The sequence below is a fragment of the Danio rerio genome, chromosome 22, assembly GCF_049306965.1.
Source record: "Danio rerio strain Tuebingen ecotype United States chromosome 22, GRCz12tu, whole genome shotgun sequence".
NCBI classification, from domain to species: Eukaryota; Metazoa; Chordata; class Actinopteri; order Cypriniformes; family Danionidae; genus Danio; species Danio rerio.
Window position 1 is genome coordinate 25962077 of NC_133197.1, and position 24023 is coordinate 25986099.

General features: G+C 35.6%; 1 protein-coding gene across 1 annotated transcript in view; it reads right to left on the bottom strand.

Moving 5' to 3' along the window:
* Positions 1-24023, bottom strand: part of fam20cl (family with sequence similarity 20 member C, like) — a 265004-nt gene that overhangs the window by 165380 nt on the left and 75601 nt on the right. The window lies entirely within an intron of this gene.

Here is a 24023-nt window from a genome sequence, read left to right on the forward strand (position 1 = left end):
TATGTTGAAGGCACTGATTTTCCCCTCTCGTCCTCTTGACCACAGAAATATCCTCCTGTTTTGTCTGACCTTTGTTTTCTTGTTGCCTTGTTGCCTGAGATTTTGTTCTTAATTGTACGCATGTGCAGATTTCAAGTTGATCTATGTTATAACCAATCAGGTTAAACCATCTATATGTATGACACAGTTAGAGACGTTATGTCAGACTACAAGTGTTGTTGATTTGATATTATATACGGATATTTACAATATCATATTTGTCTTCATATATATCACAAATCTTTGAGTCTTTCTGCCCTCTGCTGTTCCTGACTGTTTAGCGTCATCTTGTGACTCAATAATAGCATACTACATTATTCATTAATTTGTTCGTTTTCTTTTCAGCTTAGTCCCTTTATTAATCCAGGCTTGCCACAGCGGAATGAACCGGCAACTTATCTAGCTCGTGTTTTATGCAGCGAATGCCCTTCCAGCTGCAACTCATCTCTTGGAAACATTCAAAGGCACTCCAACACTACAGATAATCTACAGTAGAGGCTCGAACCAGTGACCTACTTGCTGTAAGGAAACAGCACTACCTACTGCCTCTTATATATATATAAATATTTAAATTTTAATTAAAAAAAATTATTAAACAGGCACGCAGGCCCGGATTAAAAACTCAGGGGCCCCTGGGCACATTGTTTTGTAAGGTCCCCTACCCGGCCGCACCCCTATATTTGAATTAAAAAATAAGAATAATATGATAATTTTTTAATAAAATGAATCTAGAATTTGTTGCCCACATATTTAAATAAATGATATATAGCACACATATATTTATAGTATACAAAGAATTAACTTATTTTTCAAAGCATTGAAAAAAAAAATACTAATACAACTAGTGAAAATTTATTTTATTTAGTATGCTTGTTCACGTTCACTGAAACAGTACTATATATAATTCAGTACTAATATATATATATATATATATATATATATATATATATATATATATATATATATATATATATATATATTGTAATATTTATGCTTTGTTTATTCTCCACAATATAAACAATGTAGCAAATTAATAATAGTGTAGATTAACTTTGTAAGAGCACCAAGCAAACCAAACAATCAAATTCACCCTTTCTGTTGTCTCTTTAGGGTCAATTTTAGTTCACACCAGTTTAGATGTTGGAAGAAGGTGGATACTTGCGGTCTGTTCGTGATGTAAATGGAGTTGGGTGAGTCGGTGTTTGAAGTTGAAGCGGCAAAAAGGGGCCAGTTGTGCTGACCACTGGTTTGCGACGCACTAACTTTACTAGACTCTCGATGGAAAATAACGGAAAGAAGGTATCCGAGATGTGAAATGACCGAGCTGTGCGATTAACCCTTTCCGTCTGGGTCTCCGTCTGCTTTCTTGGAGGTTTCTCTGCTTAGGTCTCGTTCTTATTTCGTTGCAGATGAAGAGGTTTCAGAGAAGAGTTGAGAGAAGAGTTCTTTCTGAAGAAGTTGCAGAGAGTTTGAAGAGGTTTCAGAGCAGAGAGTTGCGGTTAAAAGAAAGTTGCGGTTCAAAGAGAGTTTCAGAGCAGAGAGCAAGGTGTGGCTTTGGTCCCAAGCTTTATAGGGCAGGTTCGGATCCACCCTCTATGGAAAGTTGACCAATTAGAAACTAACTTCTTTGAATCATGGGTTTATGGCTCTTTGTACGAGGCAGAGGAATTTGCATAGGCAAATTTTATGCAAATCGAGGCATAAATGTTGAAGTTTCTTAAAATGTTAATATGTTGCACTCGTATTAACATAAAATGTCAACGATCAATTAGTACAGCAAGTAAGCTTTACGACATAACTAAATATGAACCGTTTAAGAGCTTGTTTAGCTTCGCTAGATACATGATTATGCAGAGGTATTAAAAAAATAAATAAATAAATAAATATATATATATATATATATATATATATATATATATATATATATATATATATATATATATATATTGATACAGGAGCAAGGGAAACGTTGCAAACACATGATTACACATAAAGAGGGAGTAAAGTTTACATTAAAACATCAGTCTTAAGCAAGGAGCTTAAAGAAGTCCTGTTCAATTCAGTTGTGCTGTGCTGTGAGTACATTCCTTTGGATCATAAATTCCTTAGAATCAGATCACAACTGACCATTGAGTCTTCCTTGGACAAAAGTTGGCTCATTTGTTGAATAAAAAGCAAAATAATTATGCGTCTGGTCGGCCATATTTGTTACAATATATATATATATATATATATATATATATATATATATATATATATATATATATATATATATATATATATATATATTTAAGGGTATTTTTAATGTATAACTTTTACAACGTATAAAGCATATTATTGGCATGGCATATAACACACAATGCCTCTCCAGTCCAGTTCAATGAATCTGAGTCTTTCATAATACACACACCTATTAATGGTTTAGTCTCTCTCTCCTCCTCTCCCTGTATTTTTTTACTCCCCTCTTGATTATACTTAATTATAAACCTAAAAGTATCCGAAATCACACACACTACACCTCTTCTCCGGTCTCACTGTTCTTCAGGGCCTTTCTCTCTCTCTGTCTCCCTCTCTCCTTTTTCTGTCTGTCTCTCTGACATGATGAATCCTGTCCGCGCTGCGCTGCCGTTACTCTCCTCCGCCTGGTTAATGCTAGCTTACTTATCTAATGTTACCATAACGTCTACTTCTATACCCTCATTCTGATCATGGGTCTGTTTAAAGAAGGTGTGTATGGAACATGCCTCAAAAAGATGCCTTCTCTCCTCTTTCTGTCGCGTTTCTCTCCATCTATTAAATGTTCTCCACACAGAGCCATGAGGTCGGATAATTCGGGTGAAGTAGGGCTAGTTGCAGCAAATGACTTCGGAAGATTGTAGATAACATTGTATATATAAATCAATTCTATTAAGATGTTGCTAACATTTAACACCAGGTGTAAAATAACTGTTTATAGAATATAATCACTATTTAGATGCTTTAACACATGTAAAATAGACTAAACATTATTAAAGAGCATATTGTAGGTTAGACACCCCAGTGAGACAATGTGTGTAAGAGTAAAGTAAGAACTAGATTTTCTTTAAAATAAACGTTAAAGTTTATTATTAAGCCGTTTGGAGTCGTTTTTAGTCACGGAAATTTGTGACGTCGGATGAGGGTGTTCGCGCATATAAACACTATAGACAACTGCCGCGGTGCGCGTTTGGATGCAGAGATAAGATATTCTGAGAGACTCACACAAACGACAGACCACAGCCATACAATTATAAGCCTGTGGACAGACCAGCAGCCAGAACAGTAGTCTGAGAAGTGTAATTTAACTGTATTGTGAGGGAGAACAGAGCAGGTTTATGGTGAGGCCAGTGTTGGCTTAAAGCAGGCACGTGCACACATAGGGCTCAACCTGTGCAGTGCACATGCCCTTTTTAGTCTTGGATAGAAAGTGCCCTTCCAAAATGATTAAAGTGCCCCCGTGACGCGGCACACCTTCGGTCCAGCCCTTCAGTAGGCGCGCGACAACACCGCTCTTGAGTACGCACGCGACAACAGTTGATCAGTACGCGCGCATCCACTCATCAAAAAATTTATCCTGCACATGCCCTTTGGACGGTCTCTGCACGGGCCTGGCTTACAGACAGATATGTAAGATAACAAAATCTTATCTGGCAACAGCAAAGCTAGTATTGATCATCAATAAGTATTAATACTTAACAGTAACAGAAACTAATGAGCATTTAACACAGTTACGCCACATTGACCCTATTTTTAATAGTAGATAAGTGAATACAAAACACAAATAACACAGAACGTCTGGAATAATGCAGAAACATGTAAACAAGGTACTGGAAAATCTTTTTTATTTTACAAAAGGTTTTCAGAGCTTCTGTATTAAAATAAAAACAACATCAAATATTAAAACAATGGACATCTTTGATTAACTTTTTACTACCTTCCCCAAATGTTGACTAATGAAGGTACATTTTTAACAACTATTTACTTGTTAGGCTACTTTATTGTCAAACCACGTTGCGTACAAATGCATTCAACAGACCTGTATGACAGTGTATTGCTGTACATGACAAATAAAAACACGAGACAGGTGTTAAGAAAGAGAAGTTTATTTTGAACTTACCTTGGTCAATTTCTAAGAGCAGCCCCGAGAGAACTGACAACACCGAGCGAGAACCGCCGTGCTTTATAGGAATGCATATGCAAATGTTTACATGGCGACGTCACTGCTGGGAGTCTCGTTGTCATGGTGAGCGCTGAGGAGAGCACGCCTCCCATTGGACCAAACAGGCTCGGGAATCTCCGTCACGGCGTGACGGCGAGTTGCGGACAAAAACATATTAAATATACTGAATATATATTTTTACATTTTTTTTTGGTGCCGTGTGTTATTCTGGGATGCAGTAGAATAGGGAGACAGATGATTATAATTAAAGACCAATGACTCTGACAAACTCCTAGTGGTGGTAAGCTTCTTATTATCCAAGATCGCCATCTAGCGGTCACATCACCTAATAGCATGTTACTTGCTACTCCACTACATCATGCCCGTAGCCGGGGTGGGGACATGCCTAGCCCTAACCTAAACGTAAACCCAATTATTACCTTACTAATTATTAACAAACAGCTAGTTAGTTTATTATGCTAGTAGTGTTAGTTTAATTGTTTGTTAATACTGTGAATTGTGACCTAAACTGAAAAAGTGTTGCCAAAAGGTCCAGCATTTGTCCTTTTAATTGTTTTATGTAATTGAATATTATATATTTATCAAATAATGAATATAATATATTTATATTCAATATATATTCCTGTCACATCTGTGTTTTTGAGGCTGTTTGCTCACTTCATTCGTTTTTTTTTTTTTTTTTTTGTTCTGATCAGATATCCATCCGATCGCTCAAACCACTTCAGAAGGTCATCTGGGATGCATTCCAGATGAAACTGGACAGGTCTAATCATAACCTGAAATGAGCTTAAGTGAGAATTGGTGTCTGTCCTGCAGTTTGTTGGCCTATGCTAAAGCACGTAGTTCAATAGGCCTAGATGTAGACTAAATGAGCAGTCAGTCTTGTTGAGGCTAGCCTACTCCTAATTGAGTGGAGGAACTATGACGTCAATTTGTATGCAAAAACCCGGAAGCGAGTTAGAATTTTAGCAGTTCCGGTTCCTTCGTCCCAAAGTCAATGGGTTTTCTCGATGGGGTTTCAGTAAAATCGCTTAAATAAGGTTCGTGGCAAACACAAACTCAAAATACTTTCACGTTTTGTTCTACGACATAAAACACATCACTTACAGCACACTCTTGAATTTTTTAATGGGTTATGCTTCTTTAAAACGACGCTTGCTATCAAGTTGCTAAATGGGACTACAGGCGGCGTCGGAGACATTATACGTCATCGAGCTGATCTGGTCTGGAGCGCAGCTCGCTCGTGTTGGGCATTTGGATTAGTCTGTTATTTAGGTGTTTTCATGAATAGTATTATATAGTTTGTAGTATTATTCTAATTGGGAATTCAAATTGTGTGTAGATAATTCCTTCACTTGTAAAGGCTGACGAGACAGATTCATTTGCTAATCATTTATGCTAATTAAACAATATTATGAAGATAACGTTACTGCCTACCAGTGCAGCCGGTCTCTCTCCTGCTCTCAGTAATGCAAACGTATGAATAAACGTGTAGAACTACATGCATGTAGGTCAGTAAATGGTGAGTGCATTTTCATTTTTAGGGTGAACTATCTCTTTAGGGACTCAATACTTTGGTTGCCAAATCCAATAAAACAAGGTCTAATGGACCTTGGGCCATGCTAAGCAAGCGTCTCTCTCTTTATAGACGTCCGACCGTTTAAGCACTCTTTGGTTGTCAAAAATAAAAAGACACAAATAAATTGTAGTGATGAGACCATCTATTTAGGATATAAATTTGCCATACATATAATATTTTTAGGTGACGCAGTAGGTAGTGCCGTTGCCTCACAGCAGGAAGGTCACTGGTTCGAGCCTCAGCTGGGTCAGCTACCGTTTCTGTGTGGAGTTTGCATGTTCTCCCTGCATTCGCGTGGGTTTTCCTCCGGGTGCTCCGGTTTCCCCCACAAGTCCAAAGACATGCGGTACAGGTGAATTGGGTGGGCTAAGTTTTCCGTAGTGTATGAGTGTGACTGAGTGTGTGTGGATGTTTCCCAGAGATGGGTTGCGGCCGGAAGGTCATCCGCTGCGTAAAAATTGTGCTGGATAAGTTGGCAGGTTAATTCCACGGTGGCGTGTAATAATAAAGGGACCAAGCCGAAAAGAAAATGAAGGAATAATATTTTTTAGATGCTTGAACTGTTATTGTCACCCTGAATGACCTTTTAGGGGATGTTTGGTGTCTTTTATTTAATTAGTTGTTTTGATGAGTGAAAACCTCCCCTTCAGTGTGTCTTTATGCCATTAACTATGTACTTTTTCAAAGGTACTTTCAAGAACAACATTGGCTTATTTTTTTGAGCCCCTCCAAATCATGCTAACAAAAAATGCTGAAAATACCACAATAAGTTCTACTTTACTACTGACCATATTTAAATGCCATAGTTTGACTTCTGACAGATCGGAGCTTTAGTGTGACATCAGTTAAAGCTGCACTAAGTGATCTGCCAAAATGCTAACTGGTTAGCATAATATTTCAAATACAATCCCTCCCCTGCTGTCCAAAGCCACGCCTCCTGAAATCACCAACGCGCACATTAAAGATGACGGACCCACTAGATCATGTCGCTCGCCAGTTAGAAAACTTGATAGTACTTTAAAAATACCACAATTCTGAACGAAAAACTGCATTATATCTAGCACGCTTTCAGTTAGCAAGCAAAACTGGTCATGATGTGCAATATTTCATGCATGCAAGGATCGCATGCAAATAAAGAGCCATCGGCCCTTAATTTTTGTTATAGAATTGTGTATTAGATTAGATTGTACGTTGGATCAACAGCACAGACTGAACTTACAGCACCAGGTTAAACTTTCTGACCCCTTTATGGTAATCAAATTGAAAATGAACACAGGCCACAACTGACCATTGAGGATGATCTCCAAAATTAAACCAATGGACTTGTCCTGAACACATGCTGTCCACCAGTCTCCTTGAGGTTAGGTTATTAATATTAAATTAAAGAAATGAATAAATGATTATACAAACTATATAGCCCATGACTGTTAAGACTGTTGCACTTTTTGTGTTGGCAATATGCTCATGTTTATATAGGCCTATTGTTATGTGTGCAACATTTGTATATTTATAGCCACCTCTGAGAAATGTCGGGGTCACAATGGTTTTAAGAAAAGACTTAAAAAGTCATACATTTGAAATAGTGACTGACACCTGCAGAAACCACGGTTGTGATGTTCCATTCCACTATAGACATGGTTACATCAAAACGAGTATTAAATATTAAGCCAAAAATATAAAACCGAATTATGTATACGCTACTATTTTTATAAAGTGATATGTGTAAATAAAAATACACACTTTTGTCTTTGCAGACTTTTCATCTTTGCATTAACTTGTGTTGTATTACAGTTTTTTTTTTTTCAGTCGCTTTGGTAAACTTCTCAGATTTGAAATTTGCTAAGCAGTAAGTGCATTTCTCAAAACAGCACATACAAATAGCCAAACAGCATGGATTACCTGCAAAGGCCAGTCTCTTGCTTAAAGTCCTTGGTTCATCTCTCAATGAACATGTCAGTGCCGTCAGAATGACAAGTCCTTGTGTCGTTGTGTACGGATAAGACAGTCAAATTACTTACTCATGTTGTCAATGTAACAGCGTACTCTGGATGGACGTCCTCATGTAAGCTACGGCTAATTTATTTCATTTTTTTGCGGCTTGTACTGTGATTCGTTGCCAGATCATGTCATTGTGATACAGAAAGGAAAAGACAGCACTTCATAGGACAAAGAAAACAAAAAACAAACCCAAAACAAAAGTAGAAATGTGAACATAGGACAATCTCCTTTCAGATACACCTCACCTTCATTAGACAAAGTCCAGATTGACCTGGGAGCAATTTACCAATTATAGATTTAGAAAAAAACATCTAATGGAAAATGTACAGAAAAATGCATTATGACTAAATATTATGACAACTTGATCAACTTCTTTTATATATAATATATATCTCGACATTAACTTTTTTCTCACACCCCACTGGTCATTTTTACGAGACAAAATTTTGTTGTTGAAAACTGTAAATTTGACTTTTGCATGCAAAAAGTACTTGAGTAGGAGACATTTTACTCGATTTGGGTCATTAAAATAACTCTGACTACCAATATAATGATATAGGTAGCCTATATCTGCTGTAGTAACTTAAAACCTACAGTAGTTTGACAAAAAAAAAAAAGACCAAAACAATACCCATTCTTGTCTTAAGGAAATTTTTATTGAGCAATTTTTTGAAGAACAGTAAGTTCATGACATGTTAAATATATAGTATATTCTGCTGGTTTTAAACATACATACATAATAATAAATACAGTCATGTAACAACCATAACATTACCATTATGTCTTAGGACATCTTTGATTAGCTTTTTACTACCTTCCCCAAATGTTGACTAATGAAGGTACATTTTTAACAACTATTTACTTGTTAGGCTACTTTATTGTCAAACCACGTTGCGTACAAATGCATTCAACAGACCTGTATGACAGTGTATTGCTGTACATGACAAATAAAAACACGAGACAGGTGTTTAGAAAGAGAAGTTTATTTTGAACTTACCTTGGTCAATTTCTAAGAGCAGCCCCGAGAGAACTGACAACACCGAGCGAGAACCGCCGTGCTTTATAGGAATGCATATGCAAATGTTTACATGGCGACGTCACTGCTGGGAGTCTCGTTGTCATGGTGAGCGCTGAGGAGAGCACGCCTCCCATTGGACCAAACAGGCTCGGGAATCTCCGTCACGGCGTGACGGCGAGTTGCGACAAAAACATATTAAATATACTGAATATATATTTTTACATTTTTTTTGGTGCCGTGTGTTATTCTGGGATGCAGTAGAATAGGGAGACAGATGATTATAATTAAAGACCAATGACTCTGACAAACTCCTAGTGGTGGTAAGCTTCTTATTATCCAAGATCGCCATCTAGCGGTCACATCACCTAATAGCATGTTACTTGCTACTCCACTACGTCATGCCCGTAGCCGGGGTGGGGACATGCCTAGCCCTAACCTAAACGTAAACCCAATTATTACCTTACTAATTATTAACAAACAGCTAGTTAGTTTATTATGCTAGTAGTGTTAGTTTAATTGTTTGTTAATACTGTGAATTTTGACCTAAACTGAAAAAGTGTTGCCAAAAGGTCCAGCATTTGTCCTTTTAATTGTTTTATGTAATTGAATATTATATATTTATCAAATAATGAATATAATATATTTATATTCAATATATATTCCTGTCACGTCTGTGTTTTTGAGGCTGTTTGCTCACTTCATTCGTTTTTTTTTTTTTTGTTCTGATCAGATATCCATCCGATCGCTCAAACCACTTCAGAAGGTCATCTGGGATGCATTCCAGATGAAACTGGACAGGTCTAATCATAACCTGAAATGAGCTTAAGTGAGAATTGGTGTCTGTCCTGCAGTTTGTTGGCCTATGCTAAAGCACGTAGTTCAATAGGCCTAGATGTAGACTAAATGAGCAGTCAGTCTTGTTGAGGCTAGCCTACTCCTAATTGAGTGGAGGAACTATGACGTCAATTTGTATGCAAAAACCCGGAAGCGAGTTAGAATTTTAGCAGTTCCGGTTCCTTCGTCCCAAAGTCAATGGGTTTTCTCGCTGGGGTTTCAGTAAAATCGCTTAAATAAGGTTCGTGGCAAACACAAACTCAAAATACTTTCACGTTTTGTTCTACGACATAAAACACATCACTTACAGCACACTCTTGAATTTTTTAATGGGTTATGCTTCTTTAAAAAGACGCTTGCTATCAAGTTGCTAAATGGGACTACAGGCGGCGTCGGAGACATTATACGTCATCGAGCTGATCTGGTCTGGAGCGCAGCTCGCTCGTGTTGGGCATTTGGATTAGTCTGTTATTTAGGTGTTTTCATGAATAGTATTATATAGTTTGTAGTATTATTCTAATTGGGAATTCAGATTGTGTGTAGATAATTCCTTCACTTGTAAAGGCTGACGAGACAGATTCATTTGCTAATCATTTATGCTAATTAAACAATATTATGAAGATAACGTTACTGCCTACCAGTGCAGCCGGTCTCTCTCCTGCTCTCAGTAATGCAAACGTATGAATAAACGTGTAGAACTACATGCATGTAGGTCAGTAAATGGTGAGTGCATTTTCATTTTTAGGGTGAACTATCTCTTTAGGGACTCAATACTTTGGTTGCCAAATCCAATAAAACAAGGTCTAATGGACCTTGTGCCATGCTAAGCAAGCGTCTCTCTCTTTATAGACGTCCAACCGTTTAAGCACTCTTTGGTTGTCAAAAATAAAAAGACACAAATAAATTGTAGTGATGAGACCATCTATTTAGGATATAAATTTGCCATACATATAATATTTTTAGGTGACGCAGTAGATAGTGCCGTTGCCTCACAGCAGGAAGGTCTGTTGGAGAAAAGGAATTTATTTTTATTTTTATTCTTTTTATTATTTTTTTAATAGAAAAATGTTTAGACTAAAAACAGATTAATCAATCTTTCTCTTTTGTATTATAAAACATCTTGACCAGACAAACTTCCTCTTTTTTACTGTGCTGCATACTTTTTAGAAGAACTGCTGACTAGTGGAAAAGCAGAATAAGAATAAATTGAGGGTGGGGGCCTTTGTTCCAGAACTATAGTCTAGACATGTCACAAGTTGTCCTTATGCTTGTAGAAGTTGTGAAATATATTAAAGATGCATGTAATTGTTCAGTTCTGGTATGCAGAGAAAGGTGTAGAAAGAGGAAGTAATGTCCAGGGGTTGCAAAGAGCCAAGGGACTGCAGAATTACTGATAAGTGACGTTAAACCAAAACTCCACCTGTTAAGATCAGTTGTGTATATATATACTGGAGTCAGGAAATGTAAGTCAGTTGCGAACCTCCTGAATGTAATTCTTGTATTGCATTGGGGTAACGTAACCCAGAGCTCTGTCATCGAATTATTCATTTGTATCTAATAAATTACTAATATTTTTGGCATTGAAGAAAACCCTCTCTAGACCTTTTCTTATTGAACACGCATTGAATAGAGGTAGATATTCCAACAATTTGGTGACCTTCGACGTGGAAAAGGGGGAGAGGAAGTTATTGATCTGTCGTATTGCATTGACATCATCGGCACCGAAAAATTAAGGTAAGCAGAAAACCTGTTAAATCGAATTTCTGCAATTGGCCTAATCTAAATTAAATGATGTCATGTGATATGTAGGATTGATGTAGTTAAAGGTAAAGCATTTGAATAATTCAATGAGTTTAAATGTATATTTGCTTTAAGTGTTAACCGGTTTGCAAATATTAGGGTAGTTTAGAATAGCTTAGAAGTGTGGTGCAGCCAGGAGAACTGCGAGTGTGGTGCAGCCAGGAGAACTGCGGCTTCGGGTATTATTACGGTTTCGTCATATGGTTTTCACTAAGTAGATCAGAACATAAGTTGATACATTTTGACTGTTTTTGCTTGTTTGGTGGAAGGCTGTGCTTCTTACAATGAATTGAATAGAATACCATCCTAGGGTGTGCTGTTCAGGTGACTGCTGTCTCTGCGAATACTGTGATTTTATCTGGGCAACGGCTTTGACGAATGCTGAATTTTGGACTCTAAGGGCGGGAGTCCAGCGGACGAACCGACGGGTGGTCCCGAACAGTCCGGGTGCAAATCCCAACGTTTTAGTAGGTCCAAGCGTTAAAGACAGCTATAGGGTCAGATTGTAAATAATCTAAAAAATAGGGACAGTTTAGTCGCCAAGGTTGTGACTCTGAGTGGATGTTTTGCTTCACTGAAAAGGTGTGATGCTGTAGAAAATACAGAGAAAAGTCGACTCTGTTAAGGTGTGGTCGATTAGACAGACACAGGAAATTCAACTGTGGAAGGCGAATGTAAATATAAAAAGAAATTGAGACTTGTGTAGAGCACGCATTTTATTTTATTTAAATGTTTGTCTGTTGCGTTAGTAACTAACAGTTGAAATAAGCATAGTGTACAGATATTTAGCCGGCTGTATATAAGCGTATATGATATTCAATTAAATGTCATTTAGAATTGTAAACGTTCAGTAATTGGGAAAGTGCAAAAAGTTTGCAGGTGAAAATTTGATTGTTTGAGGAGGATAAATATATATATTTTGATTGTGTATGTGCAGTAAATGCAACATACAGAAGTTCATTAGTGTGTGTGAAAAACACTCTGTAAATTTGAGGAAGTGGAGGTGTGAAAAATGCATAAGGAATTCGATTAAGAATGTGAGCAATATGGAAAATGTCCCAGACAAAATTAAAAATTCAATGGGACGAGTGGTAAATGATTGGAACTAAGGAAAATTATTAGAAAAAGAAATGAGAAACAATATATGAGAAGCTTAAATGTGAAAATGAGTGGAGCAATGATTGAACAGTAAAATTGGCTACAATCTTGAGAAACAGAGAATTGGGGTTTTACAAAGTTAATAAAATAGCAAAAGGGGGCCACAAGGATGTTGTGGCAGTAAGAAATGGAAAAAATTAGTTGGAATTTGTAATGTGGCATGATTTTGGCATTTGTTGGAACGGCTGTAGAAAGACAGATGAGGGGAGAAAAAATGAGGAAGTGCTCAGGCAGACAATCTTAGACAGACTGACAACAAAAAGGAAGTCAGAAAAAAGGAGCCACTCCTTTTCATGAGGAAGAAGCAGTTGAAGTAGGGGCAGAAGGAGTAAATTATATTAAAAGAGTATATAAAATTGTTTTAATTAAATAAGGATAGACTTTGATATAATAATTAGGGATTCAGTATAAGTTACAAAATAAACAGATCTATTACAATGCGGTATAAAAAAGACAAGTGAAATAAAGAAATAATGGGAAATATGCTTAATATAGTTATTTTTGTTGAAATGGAATTTGAAGCTATACGAATGAATATATTAATAAATAAATGAATTTACTAAATAGAGGAGGATGACTAAAACAATAGACCAGTAGTTGTTGACTAGAACAATAAGAACAAATAAATTAATAATACTAATAGGAAAAATAAAGAGAAATTAAAATACAACATAAAGACCAGCTATTAAAGAAACATTAGAATAAATACATTTGAGGAAAAATGGGGAAAATGACTTCGAGATGAGCTGTTAAACAGCAAAGAGATAAAATTGGCATAAGTCTCTGGTCGATGAAGAGAAAAATTAGAAGAAAATGTGACAGTTTAAAATTTATCAACTGACGAGTTAATGAGCAAATATGTAAGGAAAATAAAAAATATGGATAAGAAAAACTTAAAAGCTTAGAATTAAAGAAATCCAAGTTATGGTTTGATAAGAAAAAGAAGAAGATATGTTTAAAATATATTGAAATATGTTTGAAAAATATTATATACATAGAGAGAGAGAAAGACAGAGACATTAAACAGATGAGATAGAAACTAGAAAAATAGTTGGACTTGTAACACTTTGGGGAAGTAACTCTTTGAGGAACTGAGATTTGATGTGAGAGGACAAGACTGAGTTTGGTGCAAAAACTAAATAAAATAATAATATTAGTAATAATAATGATTTTAAAAAAAATTGTTATGGCTTACACTGGCTGTTTTCATCTATGAAAGTTAGCTGCATAAGACTATCTAGGCCATCATCTAGGGTCAAAGAAAAATCATGGACACTTAGTGGATGTGGATGAACAAGATGAAGTGAGTTCAAATTTTCTATATTTAAAATGATAACCACCAAGAAAGAAATTGATAATTAAACATTGCATTTCAGATTAAAAAAAAAACATATTAAACAAATATGTGGGGTCAATGCCTAATATGAACCATGAGACATAGCAATAATGTTGAACAATTATATCACAGGGTAGGCCATATCATAATTTGTGTTTTATGAATAATAACCCAACTGTGTCTTGTTTTTTAGTCTCCACCATCGTAGTGTCCTACAGCTTTGCCTGCAGACTAAGCAGACCATAGCGCTGAGTGGATGGGAGTGAAGATGTCAAACTTTACTTAAAACTATTATTGGGGGTCAAATTGATTTTAAACTTAATAAAACCTGTCTCATTGGTAAATTCTAGAATTGGTCTCAATGGCTCACATGGTTCTTGAGTGCATGTTTCCCTAACATCAGAGATACCAAGTTCTGAAGGAAAACTGAGTAGGATGTTGCAGTGGAGAAGAGCAGTAACTGGTCTTCATGAGACATTATTCCAAAGACGGGTAAGACTCTTGTTGGCCACCGGGAGCGACCTAAGCCAGGAATTTTTGTTGCAGAGACTAGGCACCTGTACAGGTAGGCAGGTGTTGAGTGAGATGGTTGTGGAGTGGAGCAGTGATGCTTGAAAGGCCTAGAGCATCCGAATATTGAGGGGCACTGTGAAAGATCAGTGGTCTGCCTCAGAAATGTGGGCTCCACCAAACCTGACCACAGTAAACTGCTAAATATGTCTGGAGATCAGACACTCAGGAAAAGGAACTTGTGGGTAAAGTAAGAGGCAGGGTACTGTCAAGAACCATTTGAGACCATATGATGACTGGTAATATGAAAGAGACAGAATTTATTAAGGTTTTGTTATGAAAATAATAACTAAGAAAAAGACTTAAAGGAAAATATACAATGAATCTCTAAATGTATAATGTTGAAATGATATTTAACTATTTTTGCAAATTTTCATAGGTTTACTGATACAGGGCAGGAACAGGATATAGGAGGAAGTACAATGTATGGTGGTGACTAAAGAAGAAGAAACAACTTTTGGTAACTGGAAGTCATTTGAATCATAAATTTTAATAGAATTGATTATTTAAGTAAAGATTTACTAAAAGCAAAATATTATGTTGAATCATCTAAATTAAGATGGGAAATTAAAAACTAGAAAAGGTTGGTAACAGAAAATTTTTTATGCGTAAAGAAGAAATTGAAACATGAAAAATTGAACTCACATCATCGGGTAAAAATTAATAGTTCTAATCTGATAAAAGAATTGAAACAGAATAAGAGAGTTTAAGAAAACAGATTTTCTTTCACATGTAACCATGTGAAGAAGTTTAATGATGAAGTCAAAATACAGCTGAAAGAAACGAATAAGAAAATTGAGGGATTTTTAGTCAGCTTATAAAAGTATATAAAAAGTGTATGGGCAACTAGTTGAATCGAAATGACGTAGAACTAATTAGTAGCCAAAAGAAAATCATAAAAATGATTAGAACAAACTAAGTAAATAGTTGAGAAAATGAATTATCAAAAGTAGTGTCAAATTCAAAAACTGATTGATTATTAGTGAAATACTTAAATGGAGGATTGTAAAATTAGCCAGCGTAGTGAAGAGGTAGTATGTCGTTGAGCAATTAAGAGAAACACCTAGACAAGGTCATATGTAATCTGTTTTAGAAATTTTATTTAAGCTAAATTTTATCTGAGTTATAAACATAGATGTGACTAATTTAGTTTTAATACAATTTTACAAGAAAGCAACAAACAAAAGAAGATTGTGTTTAGTTTATGATTTAGAAGCAATTAAGGAGAATAGATTTTAAAGCTGAGGTTAATAGTGTTTGCAGAAATATGGTCATACTGATGAAAAAATGTAAAGTGATTGATTTTTGAATTATCAGAGAGAGTGGTGATGATTAAGCATGTTGATGAAATTTTACTTGCAGAAAAAGAGTAGACACCTAATTGATTAAAATGAAATAGGTGTTATGACATTTCCATGGAAATAGATTTAAAGGAAGTAAAAATTATAGGTGATTAGATGACATGCCTCAATATTAGGAAAAGTCAGATCACTAAATAAATAAGCCATTTCAAATAACTGTAAACTGGTGAATGTATAACACATGGTAATAAGACTAATATGAATTATAGACTTTAATTATATTTAGAGATATCAGAAACTGCAAGAGAAGAATGAGGGTGAGGTTATAATTGATTAAAGAGATAAGGGAGAACAGGTGAATAAAAATATATCTGCTAGTCATGATTGACAGCTATAGTGAATGGCTAGAGGAGTGGCCAGCAAGCAAAGAGGACAGTCAGACAGTAATGAAGTGTTTAATGAAAGACGATTTAGAAACAAATAGATGTTGAGCAAGAATTAGATTGGATAATGATAAACACTGAAATAATGAATATTTGAAATTGCAGCAAGTAATGGGCCGGAAGCATGAATTTAGGGATGGTGTAAGACTAATAATTACAGGGAAAGGTAGAGAAAATTGATACAAATTTAAACACAATTGGCAAAATTCTGTGCACAGACCAAACTGAATTGGATAAAAATCATGTTGAGGGGTATTAGTTTGTTATGGAACAAAACAATGGAATTAATGACTTTTGCATTGTTTACAGGACTGCAGTTTTGGGGACCTGGTGCAGCTTGGACGTGCAGTAGCTTACTTATGTAGAGATTAGAATATGACAAATTAACAACTTTACTTCAGACTTTTCTAAACAGGTTGCTGAAGGTGTGAGGCTGGCCGGAGTAACTTGAAAGTTAACATAGGGGTGTAAAAACGGCCTGGAGCTAGGCCCAGGCCGAAAGGGGGATAAAACACAAAAAGGGGATATCTGATATCTAATTGGAGTGTGTAAGCATGTATTGGTGTGGGAGCTGAACACGCTGCACCACCAATGCATGAGGCCAACTGTATATTAGATACAGGCCAACACAAAAAGGGGAACCAAAAACCATGTTAAATTCTAAAATAGAAAGAGAAAATAAGACTGATTTACTAGCAAATGACAATCTGACAGAAAGTGTGTGATTAAGTGTGTATGGACGTTTCCCGGAGATGGGTTGCAGCTGGAAGGGCATCCGCTGTGTAAAACATATGTTGGATAAGTTGGCGGTTCATTTTACTGACGGTGGGGACCCCAGATTAATAAAGGAACTAAGGCTAAGCCTTAAAGAAAATGAATGAATGAATGTATGAATGAATGAATGAATTGGACCAATTAGATTGGAGAAAATTGAGAAAAAATAAAATGAAACACAATTACATTTTAAAATTCTTTTATTTTACACACGTTAGTTTTTTGGAATTTTTGGAATTATTTTTATTCTTTTATTTTAGACATATTATTTTTTTATCTTTTATGGGAAGACATTCTTAATGTTTTTTTTATTATACTTTATTTTAAGAAATTTTTATGCTTTTTATCTTTTGTTTTAATACCTTTCTAATGTTCTATTATTTTAAGACATTTGTATGTTTTTTCATAATCTTTAATTTTAAGACATTCAATGCTTTTATATTTTTCATTTTCAATGCAAAAATCTTTTATTTTAAGATGCTTTTTGAATCTTTTATTTTAAGACATTTTTAAGATTATTTTATTTTAAACACATTTTTATGAGTTTAAGATTCTTTTATTTGAAGACGATTTTAAAATTCTTTTATTTGAACACATTTTTGAAGATTATTTTAGTTTGAGCCATTGTTGTTTTTAAATCTTTAATTTGAAGACATTTTAAGATTTTTATTTTAAGCCATTGTTGTTTTTGAACCTTTTGTTTGCAGAGATTCTTAAGATTTTTATTTTATTTTAATCACATTGCTGTGTTATTGATTTTCCTATTTTAAGACATTGAGAGAAAAAATCTCTAGTTTAAATATGTTTGAATTTTGGTTTTAAAATTTGGTGACAAGTCTGAGTTGGTAGTTTAATAACCTTGTTATGATTTAGTTCTGAACTTTTCATTTTAATAATTGGTTAGTTTAATCCTACTTTGAAGCTGTTGATTTTTCATCCTAAATCTCAATTGTAATTTTGGTTCAATAATGACTTAAAAATGTTGAAATTCAGTCTGAACTAAGCAGGGGGATTATAATTTGTATTAGTGAATTGCTGATTTGAATTATGTTGTTAGAATTTTGAATTTCTAATTCCAATCATATTTTCACAAGTGTTGATCTTAGATTTTATTCATACTGTGGGATTTTCAATGGGAGTGCATTTCCTTTTGATCAGATTTTATTTTTAAATGTTGGAGTTTTTACATTTTATTTACATTTTTATTATTCTCATTCTTATTTTAATTTTGGTGGGGAAGAAGAAGAAAAAATTAATTACCTTTATTGATAAAGTGTATGAGAATGGAAAATTTTTATTATGGGATAATTGGAAGGTAATAAGAGTGTTGGGATTAATAAGCCTGATTATAGCAAGTATAATCCTTAGCAAAAGAAGATATCGGAGTGACTTCAAGAGGGAAGAGACTGCACCACCGAAGAGGAGAACCAAGAGTGTGAAAATTATAAACTGAATCCAGAAAAGTTAAAGAAATTGAGTTAAAAGGGTTTTTGGGCATCATTTAACATAATGGAGAAGCACTAGGATGTTAAAGATTGTTTTGAATAAGAGGTAAAACAGGGATTTAGGCAAAGGCCTGCAGTAATGACAATTGGAAATTTTTGTGGGGATTTGATTATCTGATTTTGTTTTTGTCTGCTCCAGAGAGGAGCAGAAAAGGGGAATTGTTGGAGAAAAGGAATTTATTTTTATTCTTTTTATTATTTTTTTATTAGAAAAATGTTTAGACTAAAAACAGATTAATCAATCTTTCTCTTTTGTATTATAAAACATCTTGACCAGACAAACTTCCTCTTTTTTACTGTGCTGCATACTTTTTAGAAGAACTGCTGACTAGTGGAAAAGCAGAATAAGAATAAATTGAGGGTGGGGGCCTTTGTTCCAGAACTATAGTCTAGACATGTCACAAGTTGTCCTTATGCTTGTAGAAGTTGTGAAATATATTAAAGATGCATGTAATTGTTCAGTTCTGGTATGCAGAGAAAGGTGTAGAAAGAGGAAGTAATGTCCAGGGGTTGCAAAGAGCCAAGGGACTGCAGAATTACTGATAAGTGACGTTAAACCAAAACTCCACCTGTTAAGATCAGTTGTGTATATATATACTGGAGTCAGGAAATGTAAGTCAGTTGCGAACCTCCTGAATGTAATTCTTGTATTGCATTGGGGTAACGTAACCCAGAGCTCTGTCATCGAATTATTCATTTGTATCTAATAAATTACTAATATTTTTGGCATTGAAGAAAACCCTCTCCAGACCTTTTCTTATTGAACACGCATGGAATAGAGGTAGATATTCCAACAGGTCACTGGTTCGAGCCTCAGCTGGGTCAGCTACCGTTTCTGTGTGGAGTTTGCATGTTCTCCCTGCATTCACGTGGGTTTTCCTCCGGGTGCTCCGGTTTCCCCCACAAGTCCAAAGACATGCGGTACAGGTGAATTGGGTGGGCTAAGTTTTCCGTAGTGTATGAGTGTGACTGAGTGTGTGTGGATGTTTCCCAGAGATGGGTTGCGGCCGGAAGGTCATCCGCTGCGTAAAAATTGTGCTGGATAAGTTGGCAGGTTAATTCCACGGTGGCGTGTAATAATAAAGGGACCAAGCCGAAAAGAAAATGAAGGAATAATATTTTTTAGATGCTTGAACTGTTATTGTCACCCTGAATGACCTTTTAGGGGATGTTTGGTGTCTTTTATTTAATTAGTTGTTTTGATGAGTGAAAACCTCCCCTTCAGTGTGTCTTTATGCCATTAACTATGTACTTTTTCAAAGGTACTTTCAAGAACAACATTGGCTTATTTTTTTGAGCCCCTCCAAATCATGCTAACAAAAAATGCTGAAAATACCACAATAAGTTCTACTTTACTACTGACCATATTTAAATGCCACAGTTTGACTTCTGACAGATCGGAGCTTTAGTGTGACATCAGTTAAAGCTGCACTAAGTGATCTGCCAAAATGCTAACTGGTTAGCATAATATTTCAAATACAATCCCTCCCCTGCTGTCCAAAGCCACGCCTCCTGAAATCACCAACGCGCACATTAAAGATGACGGACCCACTAGATCATGTCGCTCGCCAGTTAGAAAACTTGATAGTACTTTAAAAATACCACAATTCTGAACGAAAAACTGCATTATATCTAGCACGCTTTCAGTTAGCAAGCAAAACTGGTCATGATGTGCAATATTTCATGCATGCAAGGATCGCATGCAAATAAAGAGCCATCGGCCCTTAATTTTTGTCATAGAATTGTGTATTAGATTAGATTGTACGTTGGATCAACAGCACAGACTGAACTTATAGCAACAGGTTAAACTTTCTGACCCCTTTATGGTAATCAAATTGAAAATGAACACAGGCCACAACTGACCATTGAGGATGACCTCCAAAATTAAACCAATGGACTTGTCCTGAACACATGCTGTCCACCAGTCTCCTTGAGGTTAGGTTATTAATATTAAATTAAAGAAATGAATAAATGATTATACAAACTATATAGCCCATGACTGTTAAGACTGTTGCACTTTTTGTGTTGGCAATATGCTCATGTTTATATAGGCCTATTGTTATGTGTGCAACATTTTTATATTTATAGCCACCTCTGAGAAATGTCGGGGTCACAATGGTTTTAAGAAAAGACTTAAAAAGTCATACATTTGAAATAGTGACTGACACCTGCAGAAACCACGGTTGTGATGTTCCATTCCACTATAGACATGATTACATTAAAACGAGTATTAAATATTAAGCCAAAAATATAAAACCGAATTATGTATACGCTACTATTTTTATAAAGTGATATGTGCAAATAAAAATACACACTTTTGTCTTTGCAGACTTTTTATCTTTGCATTAACTTGTGTTGTATTACAGTTTTTTTTTTTTCAGTCGCTTTGGTAAACTTCTCAAATTTGAAATTTGCTAAGCAGTAAGTGCATTTCTCAAAACAGCACATACAAATAGCCAAACAGCATGGATTACCTGCAAAGGCCAGTCTCTTGCTTAAAGTCCTTGGTTCATCTCTCAATGAACATGTCAGTGCCGTCAGAATTCAGAATTCATCCTTGTGTCATTGTGTACGGATAAGACAGTCAAATTACTTACTCATGTTGTCAATGTAACAGCGTACTCTGGATGGACGTCCTCATGTAAGCTACGGCTAATTTATTTCATTTTTTTGCGGCTTGTACTGTGATTCGTTGCCAGATCATGTCATTGTGATACAGAAAGGAAAAGACAGCACTTCATAGGACAAAGAAAACAAAAAACAAACCCAAAACAAAAGTAGAAATGTGAACATAGGACAATCTCCTTTCATATACACCTCACCTTCATTAGACAAAGTCCAGATTGACCTGGGAGCAATTTACCAATTATAGATTTAGAAAAAAACATCTAATGGAAAATGTACAGAAAAATGCATTATGACTAAATATTATGACAACTTGATCAACTTCTTTTATATATAATATATATCTCGACATTAACTTTTTTCTCACACCGCACTGGTCATTTTTACGAGACAAAATTTTGTTGTTGAAAACTGTAAATTTGACTTTTGCATGCAAAAAGTACTTGAGTAGGAGACATTTTACTCGATTTGGGTCATTAAAATAACTCTGACTACCAATATAATGATATAGGTAGCCTATATCTGCTGTAGTAACTTAAAACCTACAGTAGTTTGACAAAAAAAAAAAGACCAAAACAATACCCATTCTTGTCTTAAGGAAATTTTTATTGAGCAATTTTTTGAAGAACAGTAAGTTCATGACATGTTAAATATATAGTATATTCTGCTGGTTTTAAACATACATACATAATAATAAATACAGTCATGTAACAACCATAACATTACCATTATGTCTTAGGACATCTTTGATTAGCTTTTTACTACCTTCCCCAAATGTTGACTAATGAAGGTACATTTTTAACAATTATTTACTTGTTAGGCTACTTTATTGTCAAACCACGTTGCGTACAAATGCATTCAACAGACCTGTATGACAGTGTATTGCTGTACATGACAAATAAAAACACGAGACACAGGTGTTCAGAAAGAGAAGTTTATTTTGAACTTACCTTGGTCAATTTGTAAGGGCAGCCCCGAGAGAACTGACAACACTGAGCGAGAACCGCCGTGCTTTATAGGAATGCATATGCAAATGTTTACATGGCGACGTCACTGCTGGGAGTCTCGTTGTCATGGTGAGCGCTGAGGAGAGCACGCCTCCCATTGGACCAAACAGGCTCGGGAATCTCCGTCACGGCGTGACGGCGAGTTGCGGACAAAAACATATTAAATATACTGAATATATATTTTTACATTTTTTTTTGGTGTCGTGTGTTATTCTGGGATGCAGTAGAATAGGGAGACAGATGATTATAATTAAAGACCAATGACTCTGACAAACTCCTAGTGGTGGTAAGCTTCTTGTTATCCAAGATCGCCATCTAGCGGTCACATCACCTAATAGCATGTTACTTGCTACTCCACTACGTCATGCCCGTAGCCGGGGTGGGGGCATGCCTAGCCCTAACCTAAACGTAAACCCAATTAGTACCTTACTAATTATTAACAAACAGCTAGTTAGTTTATTATGCTAGTAGTGTTAGTTTAATTGTTTGTTAATACTGTGAATTGTGACCTAAACTGAAAAAGTGTTGCCAAAAGGTCCAGCATTTGTCCTTTTAATTGTTTTATGTAATTGAATATTATATATTTATCAAATAATGAATATAATATATTTATATTCAATATATATTCCTGTCACATCTGTGTTTTTGAGGCTGTTTGCTCACTTCATTCGTTTTTTTTTTTTTTTTTTTTCTGATCAGATATCCACCCGATCGCTCAAACCACTTCAGAAGGTCATCTGGGATTCGTTCCAGATGAAACTGGACAGGTCTAATCATAACCTGAAATGAGCTTAAGTGAGAATTGGTGTCTGTCCTGCAGTTTGTTGGCCTATGCTAAAGCACGTAGTTCAATAGGCCTAGATGTAGACTAAATGAGCAGTCAGTCTTGTTGAGGCTAGCCTACTCCTAATTGAGTGGAGGAACTATGACGTCAATTTGTATGCAAAAACCCGGAAGCGAGTTAGAATTTTAGCAGTTCCGGTTCCTTCGTCCCAAAGTCAATGGGTTTTCTCGATGGGGTTTCAGTAAAATCGCTTAAATAAGGTTCGTGGCAAACACAAACCCAAAATCCTTTTACGTTTTGTTCTACGACATAAAACACATCACTTACAGCACACTCTTGAATTTTTTAATGGGTTATGCTTCTTTAAAAAGACGCTTGCTATCAAGTTGCTAAATGGGACTACAGGCGGCGTCGGAGACATTATACGTCATCGAGCTGATCTGGTCTGGAGCGCAGCTCGCTCGTGTTGGGCATTTGGATTAGTCTGTTATTTAGGTGTTTTCATGAATAGTATTATATAGTTTGTAGTATTATTCTAATTGGGAATTCAAATTGTGTGTAGATAATTCCTTCACTTGTAAAGGCTGACGAGACAGATTCATTTGCTAATCATTTATGCTAATTAAACAATATTATGAAGATAACGTTACTGCCTACCAGTGCAGCCGGTCTCTCTCCTGCTCTCAGTAATGCAAACGTATGAATAAACGTGTAGAACTACATGCATGTAGGTCAGTAAATGGTGAGTGCATTTTCATTTTTAGGGTGAACTATCTCTTTAGGGACTCAATACTTTGGTTGCCAAATCCAATAAAACAAGGTCTAACGGACCTTGTGCCATGCTAAGCAAGCGTCTCTCTCTTTATAGACGTCCGACCGTTTAAGCACTCTTTGGTTGTCAAAAATAAAAAGACACAAATAAATTGTAGTGATGAGACCATCTATTTAGGATATAAATTTGCCATACATATAATATTTTTAGGTGACGCAGTTGGTAGTGCCGTTGCCTCACAGCACGAAAATCACTGGTTCGAGCCTCGGCTGGGTCAGCTAC